The sequence below is a fragment of the Pseudorca crassidens genome, chromosome 3, assembly GCF_039906515.1.
Source record: "Pseudorca crassidens isolate mPseCra1 chromosome 3, mPseCra1.hap1, whole genome shotgun sequence".
NCBI classification, from domain to species: Eukaryota; Metazoa; Chordata; class Mammalia; order Artiodactyla; family Delphinidae; genus Pseudorca; species Pseudorca crassidens.
In genome coordinates, this window is record NC_090298.1 from 22936832 (window position 1) to 22952855 (window position 16024).

A 16024-nucleotide genomic window follows, 5' to 3' on the forward strand; every position below is an offset into this window, starting at 1 on the left:
GTACACATAAGATCTGTGAACTTCACTAAATGCAAATTATATGTCCAATTTTAAAAACTGAGAAAGAAAAAGAAAAAAAAGACTTGAGGGTTATATCATCCAATTATATACACAGATATTACTTAGCTTTGTCTTCAAACTGTTAAAAAAGAAATTAAAAATGGATTTATAATACAATCGATATCATGTGAACAATGGAACCAACCTAAATGTCCATCAACAGATGAATGGATAAAGAAGATGTGGCACATATATACAATGGAATATTACTCAGCCATAAAAAGAAATGAAAATGAGTTATTTGTAGTGAGGTGGACAGACCTAGAGTCTGTCATACAGAGTGAAGTAAATCAGAAAGAGAAAAACAAATACCGTATGCTAACACATATATACGGAATCTAAAAAAAAAAAAAGGTTCTGATGAACCTAGGGGCAGGACAAGAATAAAGACGCAGACGTAGAGAAGGGACTTGAGGACACAGGGAGGGGGAAGTGTAGCTGGGATGAAGTGAGAGAGTAGCATTGACATATATACAGTTCCAAATGTAAAACAGATAGCTAGTGGGAAGCAGCTGCATAGCACAGGGAGATCAGCTCGGTGCTTTGTGACCACTTAAAGGTGTTGGATAGGGAAAGTGGGAGGGAGATGCAAGAGGGAGGGGATATGGGCATATATGTATACATATAGCTGATTCACTTTGCTATACAGCAGAAACTAACACAACATTGTAAAGCAATTATACTCCAATAAATATGTTAAAAAAATAAAATAAAATAAAGCCCTCCCAAGTTTCTACAGTTATCAATTCGTGTTGGATCTTGAATGCAAACACCTAACTACAAAGGTAGTTCAACTTCAAATTTTCAGAAGAATAAAGTGTATTCTTTGTATTGTGGTCCGTTATACTTTAACTGCATTCCTTCAATTCTCCAGTAACTAGACCCTTGCTTTATTACTTAACAGCTAAACAATAATAAATGTTTTATTGGAATACTTAATATCTTGGTTTTAATCCTTGCATGGCAATCTACTTCTTTATATTGTTCAATTAATCTTCATTTAACTTGTGCCTATCTCGCTTTTTCCTCAATAGTCTTTCACTTTAGCTTTCTAATTTCTCAATCTTAAACCAATTTGGGATTCCATACATCAATAGGCCCATGACGTTTTTTCATATTTGAATTTTTATCAGTTATTAGACTGTGTTTTTCCCACTTAGTACTTTTCTGTGTGATCTCTTTTGGAATCTATAAATCTCTGATTCAGACAAGTGGATGCTTAATAAAAGCTTATTAATAATATATACACAGGGGCGGGCGGGGTCAGGCGGTTTGAATGAGACGAAGATGGAACCGGAGCCGGGTATGGACAGCGGACGTAGTCCAGCCGAGAGCCGAAGATGGCAGTGAATGTGTACTCAACGTCTGTCACCAGTGATAACCTCAGTCGACGTGACATGCTAGCCTGGATCAATGAGTCTCTGCAGTTGAATCTGACAAAGATTGAACATCTGTGCTCAGGGGCTGCCTATTGTCAGTTAATGGACATGCTGTTCCCTGGCTCCATTGCCCTGAAGAAAGTGAAATTCCAAGCTAAGCTAGAACACGAATACATCCAGAACTTCAAAATACTACAAGCAGGTTTTAAGAGGATGGGTGTTGACAAAATAATTCCTGTGGACAAATTAGTGAAAGGAAAGTTTCAGGACAATTTTGAATTCGTTCAGTGGTTCAAGAAGTTTTTTGTTGCAAACCATGATGGGAAAGACTATGACCCTGTAGCTGCCAGACAAGGTCAAGAAACTGCTGTGGCCCCCTCCCTTTTTGCTCCAGCTCTGAACAAACCGAAGAAACCTCTCAGCTCTAGCAGTGCAGCTCCACAGAGGCCCATTGCAACACACAGAACTACTGCAACCCCTAAGGCTGGCCCGGGCGTGGTGCGGAAGAATCCTGGTGTGGGGAACGGGGATGACGAAGCAGCCGAATTGATGCAGCAGGTCAACGTATTGAAACTTGCCGTCGAAGACTTGGAGAAAGAGAGAGATTTCTACTCTGGAAAGCTAAGTAACATTGAATTGGTTTGCCAGGAGAACAAGGGGGAGAACAACCCTGTATTGCAGAGGATTGTGGATATTCTCTATGCCACAGACGAAGGCTTCGTGATACCTGATGAAGGGGGCCCGCAGGAGGAGCAAGAAGAGTATTAACAGCCTGGACCAGCTGAGCACCATCCGAATTCTTCACTCCAAATCATGTGCTTAAGTGTAAAATATTCCCTTTTATTATTCTTAGAGGACTCACTGGTTTCTTTTCATAAGGAAAAAGTACCTCTTCTTTTATTTTTTTTGCTGTACGCGGGCCTCTCACTGTTGTAGCCTCTCCCGTTGCGGAGCACAGGCTCCGGACGCGCAGGCTCAGCGGCCATGGCTCACGGGCCCAGCCGCTCCGCGGCATGTGGGATCTTCCCGGGCCGGTGCACGAACCCGTGTCTCCTGCATCGGCAGGCGGTCTCTCAACCACTTCGCCACCAGGGAAGCCCAGTACCTCTTCTTAAAGTGCACTTTGCAGAAGTTTCACTCCTTTTCCAATAAGTTTGAGTTAGGAGCTTTTACCTTGTAGCAGAGCAGTATTAACATCTAGTTGGTTCACCCAGGGAACAAAGAGGCTGACCATGGGGCTCACTCTGTAGATGCTGGTAGCACTGATGGCTGGAGAAGGTGGAGACCTCAGTAGAGAAATGTAAAGACTGATTTGAATTTTAAGCTAATGTGAAATCTTGACAGAGAACGCTTTAATAAATAAATGCCTTAAGAGTATTTAAAAGATGTTTCAATATTTCAAAATGTAACATGACAGGAGCTTTTGTGTGTTTGACATTGTGTCTGGGAAGGAAGGGCCAGAACTTGGACCCTTTGGGACCTGCTGTTCCCAGCCCTCACGGGGCTGCCTGATCCTCACAGGCCCAGACCTTGGCCCAAAAGGAAAGTTTGAAAAGCTGCTTTGTAAAGCCAGTTAGTGTCCTTGACCAGTTGCATCCTTGATAAGAAGCAGGAGGCATTGTTGCCTGGATGAAAAAGGGTGTGTTTCAGCCCTGAGACGTTTTGAGTCGAAGAGCTTGATTTTCATAGAACATTTCTCTGGTGATTTTTCCAGTTATCCCTGATATTTCTATGTACTGTGTTTTGTTGTTGTTGTTTGAAATGCGGTGTGTCTAGTTTTTAAATCTAACAACTACTTTTGGGGACTTGCCCACATCTCTGGGATTTGAACGGGGGTTGTGACCCATTTTACTGTCTTTTAAGTTTACATTTAACATGTTTCTCTTCTCTGTCCCCTTGCCCACTGGGGACTCCTCTTTGGCTCCTTAAAGTTTGCTGCTTAGAGTGGAAGTTCAGCAGGCAGGTGATCATGCTGCAAGTTCTTTCTGGACCTCTGGCAAAGGGAGTGATCAGTGAAGGAAGGCCACTGCTACCTTGGGATCTGCAAGGCTGGGTGTTTTCAGTACCTGCTGTCCACAGCCCTCCACTGTTATCGGAATACTTTGCCAGCACACTAATCTCTTTGGAGATAAAAATGTTAGTGTGTTACTAAATGTTAATTTTCTTTTGCAGAAAATACAGTACCATGTCTGAGTTAATTATTAATATTTAAAATATTTCATTCCTTAACTCCCTCATTTGCTTTGCCCACAGCCTATTCAGTTCCTTTGTTCAGCAGAATTTTGCAAAATGTGTGTTACCCACTACTGAGATTGTTCCCTGATGTATTTGTATTGATTGGTTTCTGGTGGTAGCTTGTCCTAAAATGTGTGTAGCAAGCAGGTATTTTATGATAAAATTGTTGTGTAGTGCATGCTCTGTGTGGAATTCAGAGGAAAACCCAGATTCAGTGATGAACAATGCCAAAAAATGCAGGTAACTAGCCAATGTTCAAATGACAGTGGTGCTATTTCTCTTTTGTAGCCTTTTAGACTTTTGCTGCCCTAAAATTCCATTTTATTGGGAACCCATTTTCCACCCATTTTCTTGACAGGGTGTTTTGCTACTTTAAACAGTTTCTAAATAAAATTCTGTATTTAAAAAATAATAATAATAATATATACACAAATACTACTGTTAATATCTCAACAGATGTTGTTTTCATCCACCATTTTATTTTGAGAAAAACCAAGAAACCATCATTTTAATTGAAATGCTAATATAAATGCAAGCCACATATCTTCTGGGAGATAAAAATACAACTGCTTTGCTTTAATTAGATATGGCAAAAGACCTTTAGTATGAAGTACCTATATTTAGAAGGTTAATTATCAATTTACAAAATGACCTTGAAAAAGATGTGCCTGCCTTAAGACTACAGACAGATGGACTTTTATGGATTTTAAAGAGCAGCTTAATTGTGCTAATAAAATCTAATATGAAACAAAATGGATTAGGTGAAATTCTTTAGTATCACTAATTATGCATATGTTAGAGAGATTAAAATTACCATCAGACCAAGACAATTTCACTAATTTACCCAAATTTCTGATAATACTTATAAGCTATTTTTCACCATTGCCTCCATTTAGAATTAGGGTAGTTATAATATTCATAATCTATTAATGTCAAATTCAAAGATACATACTGAACTCCAAGAGGCAATATATGACTCATTAATAGCACAAAGTTTGGAGTAAGGGAGATTAGATCGACGGTTCTCAAAACTGGGCAAATCTCCCCTCCCCTGTGGGACTTTGGGAATATCTAGAGACATTTTTGGTTGTCACAACTGAGTGAAAAGGTAGATGCTACTGGCATCTAATGAGTAGAGCCCAGGGATCCTACAATGCACAGGACAACTGCCCCCAGGAATTACCTGGCTTTAAAATGTCATCAGTGCCAAGGGTTACAAACCCTGGGTTAGTGCATGTTCTCTGTTCTGCCTCATAGTATCCATGCTACTCAACTGCATTAAAACTGAGTTTCCTAACCTGTAAAAATGTGATCAAAATAATATATATTTGAAGGGTGACTGTGAAGATTAAATAAAAGAATACATCTGAAAGACAACAGCTCAGTTACACACAAAAAAGAGCTTAAATAATGTCTACTACTTGTCTTCTTTGCAAAACCTTTTATCTTACTTGTATAACTTGCTATAAGTAAGACTTTCACACTCTTCACAGCCACACAAAGAAAAAACATGGGTATCCTTCTCTTTATCTACTTCTTAAATATCTCAGAAATAAATAAATCATTAAATTAATTCTCTTCTGCTTCTTGAACCCACCATTTCTTTTCCATCCATATTACCACATTCCTCATTAAGAGTCTGAACTTTTTCTTATCCAGGATCATTTCAAACTTACCTACTTCTAGCCCCGTGTCTCTCAACAGCAAGGTCGCGTTACCGATCTTACAAGGAGTCTTGGAAAAAAATTAGCTCCAATAAGAAGATATGTGTTGGGTGGAGATTTTTACCATTCAGCTAAACCAGAAGGAGGGGAACCGAGCTGAATTTTGGAAACATGTGCCTGCTATGCTGAAAATCTTCAAAGTATGGCTAAAGGACTGTGTGACTTTTGGCTTCCATTTAGGATGTAAAAAGCTTGAAACAGCATCATTCCCACTCTTAACAACAGCAAAAGCAAACCAACACACAGAAGACACCAGACAATCAGCAAATTCAAATTTTCTTGTTTCCATCAAAAACTGAGGTCACAGGGTGACCAACTAAATAGAAACCTAAGAAAAGACAGGCACTTCTAAACAGAGAAGTAACGCTAGTACTAGCTCAGCTGGGACGGCTGCTGCTGGCCACCAGTAAGAATAATTCTGGGGCTTCCCTGGTGGTACAGTGGTTGAGAATCTGCCTGCTAATGCAGGGGACACAGGTTCGAGCCCTGGTCTGGGAAGATCCCACATGCCGCGGAGCAACTAGGCCCGTGAGCCACAACTACTGAGCCTGCGCGTCTGGAGCTTGGCTCCGCAACAAGAGAGGCCGCGACAGTGAGAGGCCCACACACCGCGATGAAGAGTGGCCCCCCCTTGCCACAACTAGAGAAAGCCCTCGCACAGAAACGAAGACCCAACACAGCAAAAATTAATTAATTAATTAATAAACTCCTACCCCCAACCTCTTCTTTAAAAAAAAAAAAAAGAATTCTGGAAAAATTTTAATTAGTAAGAGAAGCTAGGAAAATATTATAGCAGGGGTTCCAAACCCCTGGTCCATGGACTGGTACCGGTCCACAGCCTGTTAGGAACTGGGCCTCACAGCAGGAGGTGGCAGCAGGCGAGTGAGCAAAGCTTCATCTGCCGCTCCCCATTGCTTCCCATCACTCGAGTTACTGCCCGAACCGTACGCCCCACACCCCGCACGTGGAAAAATTGTCTTCCACGAAACAGGTCCCTGGTGCCAAAAAGGTTGGGGACCTCTGTATTACAGAACTCTTTAAAGCCATATACACTGAAGAAATTTCCAACCTCTCTCAGGCTCTTTTCTAAGGACAGTATCAGGTGTTCACTCAAAATTTGCGAGGTCCTGAGAAAGTCTCACTCTTGCTTGAGGCTTTGGGGGCAGGGTGAACAGTGGCCACTGTGGAACTCAGATTCTTCTCTCCATGTCTCCTTTAGAATAAAAACATGAAACTTCTGGGAATGACAACGAATTACAATAGCCAAAGCTATACTGAAAAAGAAAAAGTTGAAAGTTTCATATGGTTAACTATCTAGTGCCCAGACCTACAGTAATGTTTCATTAATCACAATAATGTGGTTGGAGAAGGTATAGGCAAATATATCAATAAAAGAGAACAGGGTCCAGAAAGAGTACTACATATACTTGTCAATTGATTGAGATTTAATGGACTCCAATCCAATGGGAAAAAAGCTGGTGTTTCCAATAGTGCTGGAATATTCGGAATAGTCACATTAAAAAAACAACACACACACAACATATACACAACTTAAAAAAATTAACTAAAACTAGGTCATTGTCCTAAATGTAAAACCTAAAGCCATAAATTTTCTAGAATAAATATAGGAAAAAAACATTTGTGCCTTGAAGTTAGTTGAAAATATTTTAGCTATAACACTGAAAATAGCATTTAAAAATCATAGTAAATTAGACTTTATCAATGTTACAAGTTGGCTCTTCAAAAAGCACTAGTAAGAAAATGAAAAGAGTCACAGGATGGGAGAGTGTAATTGAAAATTGCATTCCTACCTATAGATTATATTCAGGATTAAAAAAAAATCAAAACTTAACAATAAGAAAATAAATAATTTAAAATAAACAAGGTTGCTCTATAAAGCCAAAAAGTACCATAAAGAAAATGACTATTCCAGAGATTTAAGTATCATTGAAAGTATCAATTCCCTCCAGGTTCCTTGCTTATCCCTGTGGTCTATATTTTTGAACTTTAATTAAGCATGAATTGGGGATAGAAGAATCAACAGTCTGGAAGTAGCAAGACGGAAGGTTGGATCAGACATCTTCACATGGATACATGTGCCCAAAAGGCAAAACTTTCAGTGGATAGAAGAGTATAATAATGTATACTTTCAGAAAGGAAACAGTAACTTCCATTATACCTACTGTTCTCTAGATCCTAACCAGTATTCTTAAACAGTAAAAAAAAAAAAAAAAAAAAAAAGGATAAAACAAGAATTTGAAAGAAAACACAAATTTATAATTAGGAGATAATGTAATATGCATGTAGCACATCACAAACACTATAAGAAATTCAATAAATCAATAGGTTCAAAATCCCTAAATATGGAGAAATAAGGATAATATTTAAATAAACAAAACTATTTTAAAAAGCAATAAAATCATTTTTTTTCTGACCACACCACGTGGTTTGTGGGATCTTAATTCCCCAACCAGGGATTGAACCCAGGCCATCAGCAGTGAAAGTGCAGAGTCCTAACCACTGGACTGCCATGGAATTCCCTGAAATCTTTTTCAATAGCAATAAAATATATGATTTATATTAAAGCAGAGAAAGAGATATTCTCCTGCTCTGAATTTTCTGGTCTATAGGAAAGGTTCTGGTGAATGAAATACAGGCAGAAATGTTTTTCAACTCCAAGAAGGGTCGGAGAACTCTTTACTTACCGTTAACTACTCCATTCTTTCTCTACTGCTGTGATGGAGGAGGCTGTATGTCCCATGTGATATATTTAAAACTAGTAAACTCTCCATCATCCAGTAACCCAGAATTATTGATTTCCCAAAGTTCCCTGCCAACCTACATGCGACATGGTGTGTGAATAGAAAATAAACTTTTGCTATATAAATCCCTTGAGAATATTGTCATTGTTGTTGTTTCTGCAGCATAATTTAGTCCGTGCTTACTAACTTACAATACTGGTATCAGGAACTGGGTGTTATTGTTGCAAAATATCTAAATGTGTGGCAATGGCTTAGAAAGTAAGTTCCAAAAATGAGGATGCTAATCTCAGAGATTGAAAAGATGGTACCACATGTTATGCAGTGGCAAAATAGCTTTTTAAAAAATGGATGACTTTTCTTAAAAAAGAAAACATTGTAGGTTCTAAGTGAATAGGTTGGAAAGCCATATGTGAGTGTTCAAAGTTATTGTAAATTTTTATCAAGTTAATACAAAAAAGAAGAGTTTAGAAAAATTATTGGCCTATTGCAAGCAAAGTTGAAAGGAATACAAAGAGTTCAGAAATTCAGGCAGTGTTGGATAAGTCAATTGTTTTAATTTCTTTTTAAGAGCAAGAAAACCCTCCTAAAACTTCCTTAGTTAACTTAACTCCAAATATGATTAGCCAATATTGTAATCCAGGCCAAAGCCTAAATCATTAGAAAGGAACACATTCTAATATATAGTGCACAGAAAACACCCATCCCTGTGGTTTATGATTCCATAGTTTCTTGACTCAACAAATTTGCTTTCAGGAAGAATAGGAGAGCATGAATGGATAGTAAAAGAAAAAAAAAGTGTTTCCTGCATATAACATACAAAAAAACTACTTATGCCTGTGTACATTTTTACCTTTCTCCTGCAGCTAACACCTCCTCACTCAAATCTGCGCTCTTATACACAACTTATGATCTTCCAAACATAACATATTGTTTCAAGTCTGTATTTTCTTATGCTACCTTTTTACTGATCTGCACTCTGAGACTTGGTCTACCAAAGGAATGCTTTAACCTAATAGACTCCACTCAAGTAACTGCCTCTGAGAGAGCCTTCCTTAACCTCTCTTAATCTCTTTCCCAAGACTAGTTGAGTTTACCTCTCTATTTTTATGTCACTATGATGTTTAGGAATTACACCTTCTGTAACCCTTTACTTTTGCTATTATGTTTTATTTATTTATTTTTTACATCTTTATTGGAGTATAATTGCTTTACAATGGTGTGTTAGTTTCTGCTTTATAACAAAGTGAATCAGTTATACATATACATATGTTACCATATCTCTTCCCTCTTGTGTCTCCCTCCCTCCCACCCTCCCTATCCCACCCCTCTAGGTGGTCGCAATGCACCGAGCTGATCTCCCTGTGCTATGTGGCTGCTTCCCACTAGCTATCTATTTTATGTTTGGTAGTGTATATATGTCCATGCCACTCTCTCACTTTGTCACAGCTTACCCTTCCCCCTCCCCATATCCTCAAGTCCATTCTCTGGTAGGTCTATGTCTTTATTCCTGTCTTACCACTAGGTTCTTCATGACATTTTTTTCCCTTAAATTCCATATATATGTGTTAGCATACGGTATTTGTCTTTCTCTTTCTGACTTACTTCACTCTGTATGACAAACTCTAGGTCCATTCACCTCATTACAAATAACTCAATTTCGTTTCTTTTTATGGCTGAGTAATATTCCATTGTATATATGTGCCACATCTTCTTTATCCATTCATTCAATGATGGACACTTAGGTTGTTTCCATCTCCGGGTTATTGTAAATAGAGCTGCAATGAACATTGTGGTACATGACTCTTTTTGAATTATGATTTTCTCAGGGTATATGCCCAGTAGTGGGATTGCTGGGTCATATGGTAGTTCTATTTGTAGTTTTTTAAGGAACCTCCATACTGTTCTCCATAGTGGCTGTACCAATTCACATCCCCACTAGCAGTGCAAGAGTTTTCCCTTTTCTCCACACCCTCTCCAGCATTTATTGTTTCTAGATTTTTTGATGATGGCCATTCTGACTGGTGTGAGATGATATCTCATTGTAGTTTTGATTTGCATTTCTCTAGTGATTAATGATGCTGAGCATTCTTTCATGTGTTTGTTGGCAGTCTGTATATCTTCTTTGGAGAAATGTCTATTTAGGTCTTCTGCCCACTTTTGGATTGGGTTGTTTGTTTTTTTTGTTATTGAGCTGCATGAGCTGCTTGTAAATTTCGGAGATTAATCCTTTGTCAGTTGCTTCATTTGAAAATATTTTCTCCCATTTTGAGGATTGTCTTTTGGTCTTGTTCATGGTTTCCTTTGCTGTGCAAAAGCTTTGAAGTTTCATTAGGTCCCATTTGTTTATTTTTGTTTTTATTTCCATTTCTCTAGGAGGTGGGTCAAAAAGGACCTTGCTGTGATTTATGTCATAGTGTTCTGCCTATGTTTTCCTCTAAGAGTATGATAGTTTCTGGCCTTACATTTAGGTCTTTAATCCATTTTGAGCTTATTTTTGTGTATGGTGTTAGGGAGTGACCTAATCTCATATTTTTACATGTACCTGTCCAGTTTTCCCAGCACCACTTATTGAAGAGGCTGTCTTTTCTCCATTGTATATTCTTGCCTCCTTTATCAAAGATAAGGTGACCATATGTGCATGGGTTTATCTCTGGGCTTTCTATCCTGTTCCATTGATCTATCTTTCTGTTTTTGTGCCAGTACCATACTGTCTTGATTACTGTAGCTTTGTAGTATAGTCTGAAGTCAGGGAGCCTGATTCCCCAGCTCTGTTTTTTGTTCTCAAGATTGCTTTGGCTATTCAGGGTCTTTCGTGTTTCCATACAAATTGTGAAATTTTTTGTTCTAGTTCTGTGAAAAATGCCAGTGGTAGTTTGACAGGGATTGCATTGAATCTGTAGATTGCTTTGGGTAGTATAGTCATTTTCACAATGTTGATTCTTCCAGTCCAAGAACATGGTATATCTCTCCATCTGTTTGTATCATCTTTAATTTCTTTTATCAGTGTCTTATAATGTTCTGCATACAGGTCTTTTGTCTCCTTAGGTAGGTTTATTCCTAGATATATTATTCTTTTTGTTGCAATGGTAAATGGGAGTGTTTTCTTGATTTAACTTTCAGATATTTCATTAGTGTATAGGAATGCCAGAGATATCTATGCATTAATTTTGTATCCTGCTACTTTACCAAATTCATTGATTAGGTCTAGTAGTTTTCTGGTAGCATCTTTAGGATTCTCTATGTATAATATCATGTCATATGCAAACAGTGACAGCTTTACTTCTTCTTTTCCGATTTGGATTCCTTTTATTTCCTTTTCTTCTCTGATTGCTGTGGCTAAAACTTCCAAAACTATGTTGAATAAGAGTGGTGAGAGTGGGCAACCTTGTCTTTTTCCTGATCTTAGTGGAAATGGTTTCAGTTTTTCACCATTGAGGACGATGTTGGCTGTGGGTTTGTCATATATGGCCTTTATTATGTTGAGGAAATTTCCCTCTATGCCTACTTTCTGGAGAGTTTTTATCATAAATGGGTGTTGAATTTTGTCGAATGATTTCTCTGCATGTATTGAGATGACCATATGGTTTTTCTCCTTCAGTTTGTTAATATGGTATATCACATTGATTGATTTGTGTATATTGAAGAATCCTTGCATTCCTGGAATAAACCCCACTTGATCATGGTGTATGATCCTTTTAATGTGCTGTTGGATTCTGTTTGCTAGTATTTTGTTGAGGGTTTCTGCACCTGTGTTCATCTGTAATATTGGCCTGTAGTTTTCTTTTTTTGTGACGTCTTTCTCTGGTTTTGGTATCAGGGTGATGGTGGCCTCGTAGAATGAGTTTGCGAGTGTTCCTCTCTCTGCTATATTTTGGAAGAGTTTGAGAAGGATAGGTGTTAGCTCTTCTCTAAATGTTTGATAGAATTCACCTGTGAGGCCATCTGGTCCTGGGCTTTTGTTTGTTGGAAGATTTTTTAATCACAGTTTCAATTTCAGTGCTTGTGATTGGTCTGTTCATATTTTCTATTTCTTCCTGATTCAGTCTTGGCAGGTTGTGCATTTCTAAAAATTTGTCCATTTCTTCCAGGTTGTCCATTTTATTGGCATAGAATTGCTTGTAGTAATCTCTCATGATCTTTTGTATTTCTGCAGTGTCAGTTGTTACTTCTCCTTTTCAATTTCTAATTCTATTGATTTGAGTCTTCTCCCTTTTTTTCTTGATGAGTCTGGTTAATGGTTTATCAATTTTGTTTATCTTCTCAAAGAACCAGCTTTTAGTTTTATTGATCTTTGCTATCATTTCCTTCTTTTCTTTTATTTCTGATCTGATCTTTATGATTTCTTTCCTTCTGCTAACTTTGGGGTTTCTTTGTTCTTCTTTCTCTAATTGCTTTAGGTGCAAGGTTAGGTTATTTATTCGAGATGTTTCCTGTTTCTTAAGGTAGGATTGTATTGCTATAAAATTCCCTCTTAGAACTGCTTTTGCTGCATCCCATAGGTTTTGGGTCATCGTGTCTCCACTGTCATTTGTTTCTAGGTATTTTTGATTTCCTGTTTGGTTTCTTCAGTGATCACTTCGTTATTAAGTAGTGTATTGTTTAGCCTCCGTGTGTTTGTAGTTTTTACAAATCTTTTCCTGTAACTGATATCTAGTCCCATAGCATTGTGGTCCAAAAAGATACTTGATACAATTTCAATTTTCTTAAATTTACCAAGGCTTGATTTGTGACCCAAGATATGATCTATCCTGGAGAATGTTCCATGAGCACTTGAGGAGAAAATATATTCTATTGTTTTTGGATGGAATGTCCTATAAATATCAATTAAGTCCATCTTGTTTAACGTGTCATTTAAAGCTTGTGTTTCCTTATTTATTTTCATTTTGGATGATCTGTCCATGGGTGAAAGTGGGGTGTTAAAGTCCCCTACTATGAATGTGTTACTGTCGATTCTCCCTTTTATGGCTGTTAGTATTTGCCTTATGTATTGAGGTATTCCTGTGTTGGGTGCATAAATATTTACAATTGTTATATCTTCTTCTTGGATCGATCCCTTGATCATTATGTAGTGTCCTTCTTTGTCTCTTGTATTTGTCTCTTTATTTTAAAGTCTATTTTGTCTGATATGAGAATTGCTTCTCCAGCTCTCTTTTGGTTTCCGTTTGCAGGGAATATCTTTTTCCATCCCCTCACTTTCAGTCTGTATGTGTCTCAAGGTCTGAAGTGGGTCTCTTGTAGACAGCATATATATGGGTCTTGTTTTTGTATCCATTCAGCCAGTCTGTGTCTTTTGGTGGGAGCATTTAATCCATTTACATTTAAGGTAATTATCGTTATGTATGTTCCTATTCCCATTTTCTTAATTGTTTTGCATTTGTTATTATAGGTCTTTTCCTTCTCTTGTGTTTCTTGCCTAGAGAAGATCCTTTAGCATTTGTTGTAAAGCTGGTTTGGTGGTGCTGAACTCTCTCAGCTTTTGCTTGTCTGTAAAGCTTTTAATTTCTCCATCAAATCTGAATGAGATCCTTGCTGGGTAGAGTAATCTTGGTTTTAGGTTTTTCTCCTTCATCACTTAAATATGTCCTGCCAGTCCCTTCTGGCTTGCAGAGTTTCTGCTGAAAGATCAGCTGTTAACCTTATGGGGATTCCCTTGTGTGTTATTTGTTGTTTTTCCCTTGCTGCTTTTAATATGTTTTGTTTGTATTTAATTTTTGACAGTTTGATTAATATGTGTCTTGGCATGCTTCTCCTTGAATTTATCCTGTATGGGACTCTCTGTGATTCCTGGACTTGATTAACTATTTCTTTTCCCATAATAGGGAAGTTTTCAACTATAATCACTTCAAATATTTTCTCAGTCCCTTTCTTTTTCTCTTCTTCTTCTGGGACCCTTATAATTCTAATGTTGGTGCGTTAAAGTTGTCCCAGAGGTCTCTGAGACTGTCCTTAGTTCTTTTCATTCTTTTTTCTTTATTCTGCTCTGCAGTAGTTATTTCCACTATTTTATCTTCCAGGTCACTTATCCTTTCTTCTGTCTCAGTTACTCTGCTATTGATCCCATCTAGAGTATTTTTAATTTCATTTATTGTGTTGTTCATCATTGCTTATTTCATCTTTAGTTCTTCTAGGTCCTTGTTAAATGTTTCTTGCGTCTTCTCTATTCTATTTCCAAGATTTTGGATCATGTCTACTATCATTATTCTGAATTCTTTTTCAGGTAGACTGCCTATTTCTTCTTCATTTGTTAGGTCTGGTGGGTTTTTATCTTGCTCCTTCATCTGCTGTGTGTTTTTCTGTCTTCTCATTTTGCTTATCTTACTGTGTTTGGGGTCTCCTTTTTGGAGGTTGCAGGTTTGTAGTTTCCATTGTTTTTGGTGTTTGTCCCCAGTGGCTAAAGTTGGTTCAGTGGGTTGTGTAGGCTTTCTGGTTGAGGGGACTAGTGCCTGTGTTCTGGTGGATGAGGCTGGATCTTGTCTTTCTGGTGGCCAGGTCCACGTCTGGTGGTGTGTTTTGGGGCATCTGTGGACTTATTATGATTTTAGGCAGCCTCTCTGCTAATAGGTGGGGTTGTGTTCCTGTCTTGCTAGTTGTTTGGCATAGAGTGTCCAGCACTGTAGCTTGCTGGTCGTTGAGTGAAGCTGGGTGTTGGTGTTGAGATGGAGATCTCTGGGAGATTTTTGCCGTTTGATATTACATGGAGCTGGGAGGTCTCTTGTGGACCAGTGTCCTGAAGTTGGCTCTCCCACGTCAGAGGCACAGCACTGACTCCTGGCTGCAGCACCAAGAGCCTTTCATCCACACAGCCGGCCCGCCGGCCCCACGACTGTTGCGGCTTCGGCTGCCGGGGCCCCTCCAGAGCCAGCAGCCTCAGTGAGGCCGCCCTTCCCTCGGGCTCCGGGGCAGTTCTGTGATGGCGGAGGGAAGAGACCACTATTATGTTTTTAAATATGACTTTGCTTCACCAAATTTTGAGTGCCTTTGAAACCAGGTCTTCTGTCTTATAATTGTTATAAGCTCAGTATCCAGCATTTAGTAGACACTAAGTCAATACTTGCCAAATGACAGAATAAAAATAAAACAGGTTTTTTTTGCCTTATACTCAGTTGAATATCACATTAAATGATGACATTTTGAAATAAAAAATTAAGCAGCATATTACAATTAATGATGTTTTAAAAAATGTTTTCTTCTTCTAAGTTTCTACTTTTCTACTAATAGTTTCCTGTGTTTATGGAAGCTAATTAGTGAAGTGTCTGATTTTCTTCACTAGCCTAAAAAATCTTAGATCTTCACAATGATTTTAATATTTTAGTAGTAAGAGAACTTTATTTTCTTCCTCATTATGCTGTTGATAGGATTCAATTAATCCCATTGTCTAGTTCTATAAATAGCTGCCTTTACAAAAAATTGTTTGCTGTTTTCATTTTATGTTTTCTAGTTGTTCTTCCAAGAAATACCATGTTACAATAATTATATATGTTTATATATATATATATACACACGTGTATATATATGTGTTTGTGTATATATATATATATATATATATAAATATATATATAAAGAGGTAAGAGCTGAGATCTGTAGTGTGAGTTAGCAAGCTGAAAATCCAGGAGAGCTAATTGTTTAGTTTCAGTCCAAGTCAGAAGTCTTGAGAACTAGAAAAGCCAATGCTGTTGTTCCAATCCAAAGGTCAGCAGGCTCGAGACATAGGAGGGGCCATTGTTTCAGTTCAATTCTGAAGTCAGGAAAAAAGCCGATCATTCAGTTTGAAGGCTATCAGGCAGAAAGAATTCTCCCTTACTTGGAGGAAGGTAAGCTGTTTTAATTTTTTTTTTTTTTAGTTTAAGTTATCAACAGATGGTCT

General features: G+C 38.0%; 1 pseudogene; it reads left to right on the top strand.

Annotated features, from left to right (window-relative positions):
* Nucleotides 1-1327: 1327 nt before the first annotated feature.
* LOC137220641 (microtubule-associated protein RP/EB family member 1 pseudogene) lies at nt 1328-2312 on the top strand (annotated as a pseudogene).
* Nucleotides 2313-16024: the final 13712 nt, after the last annotated feature.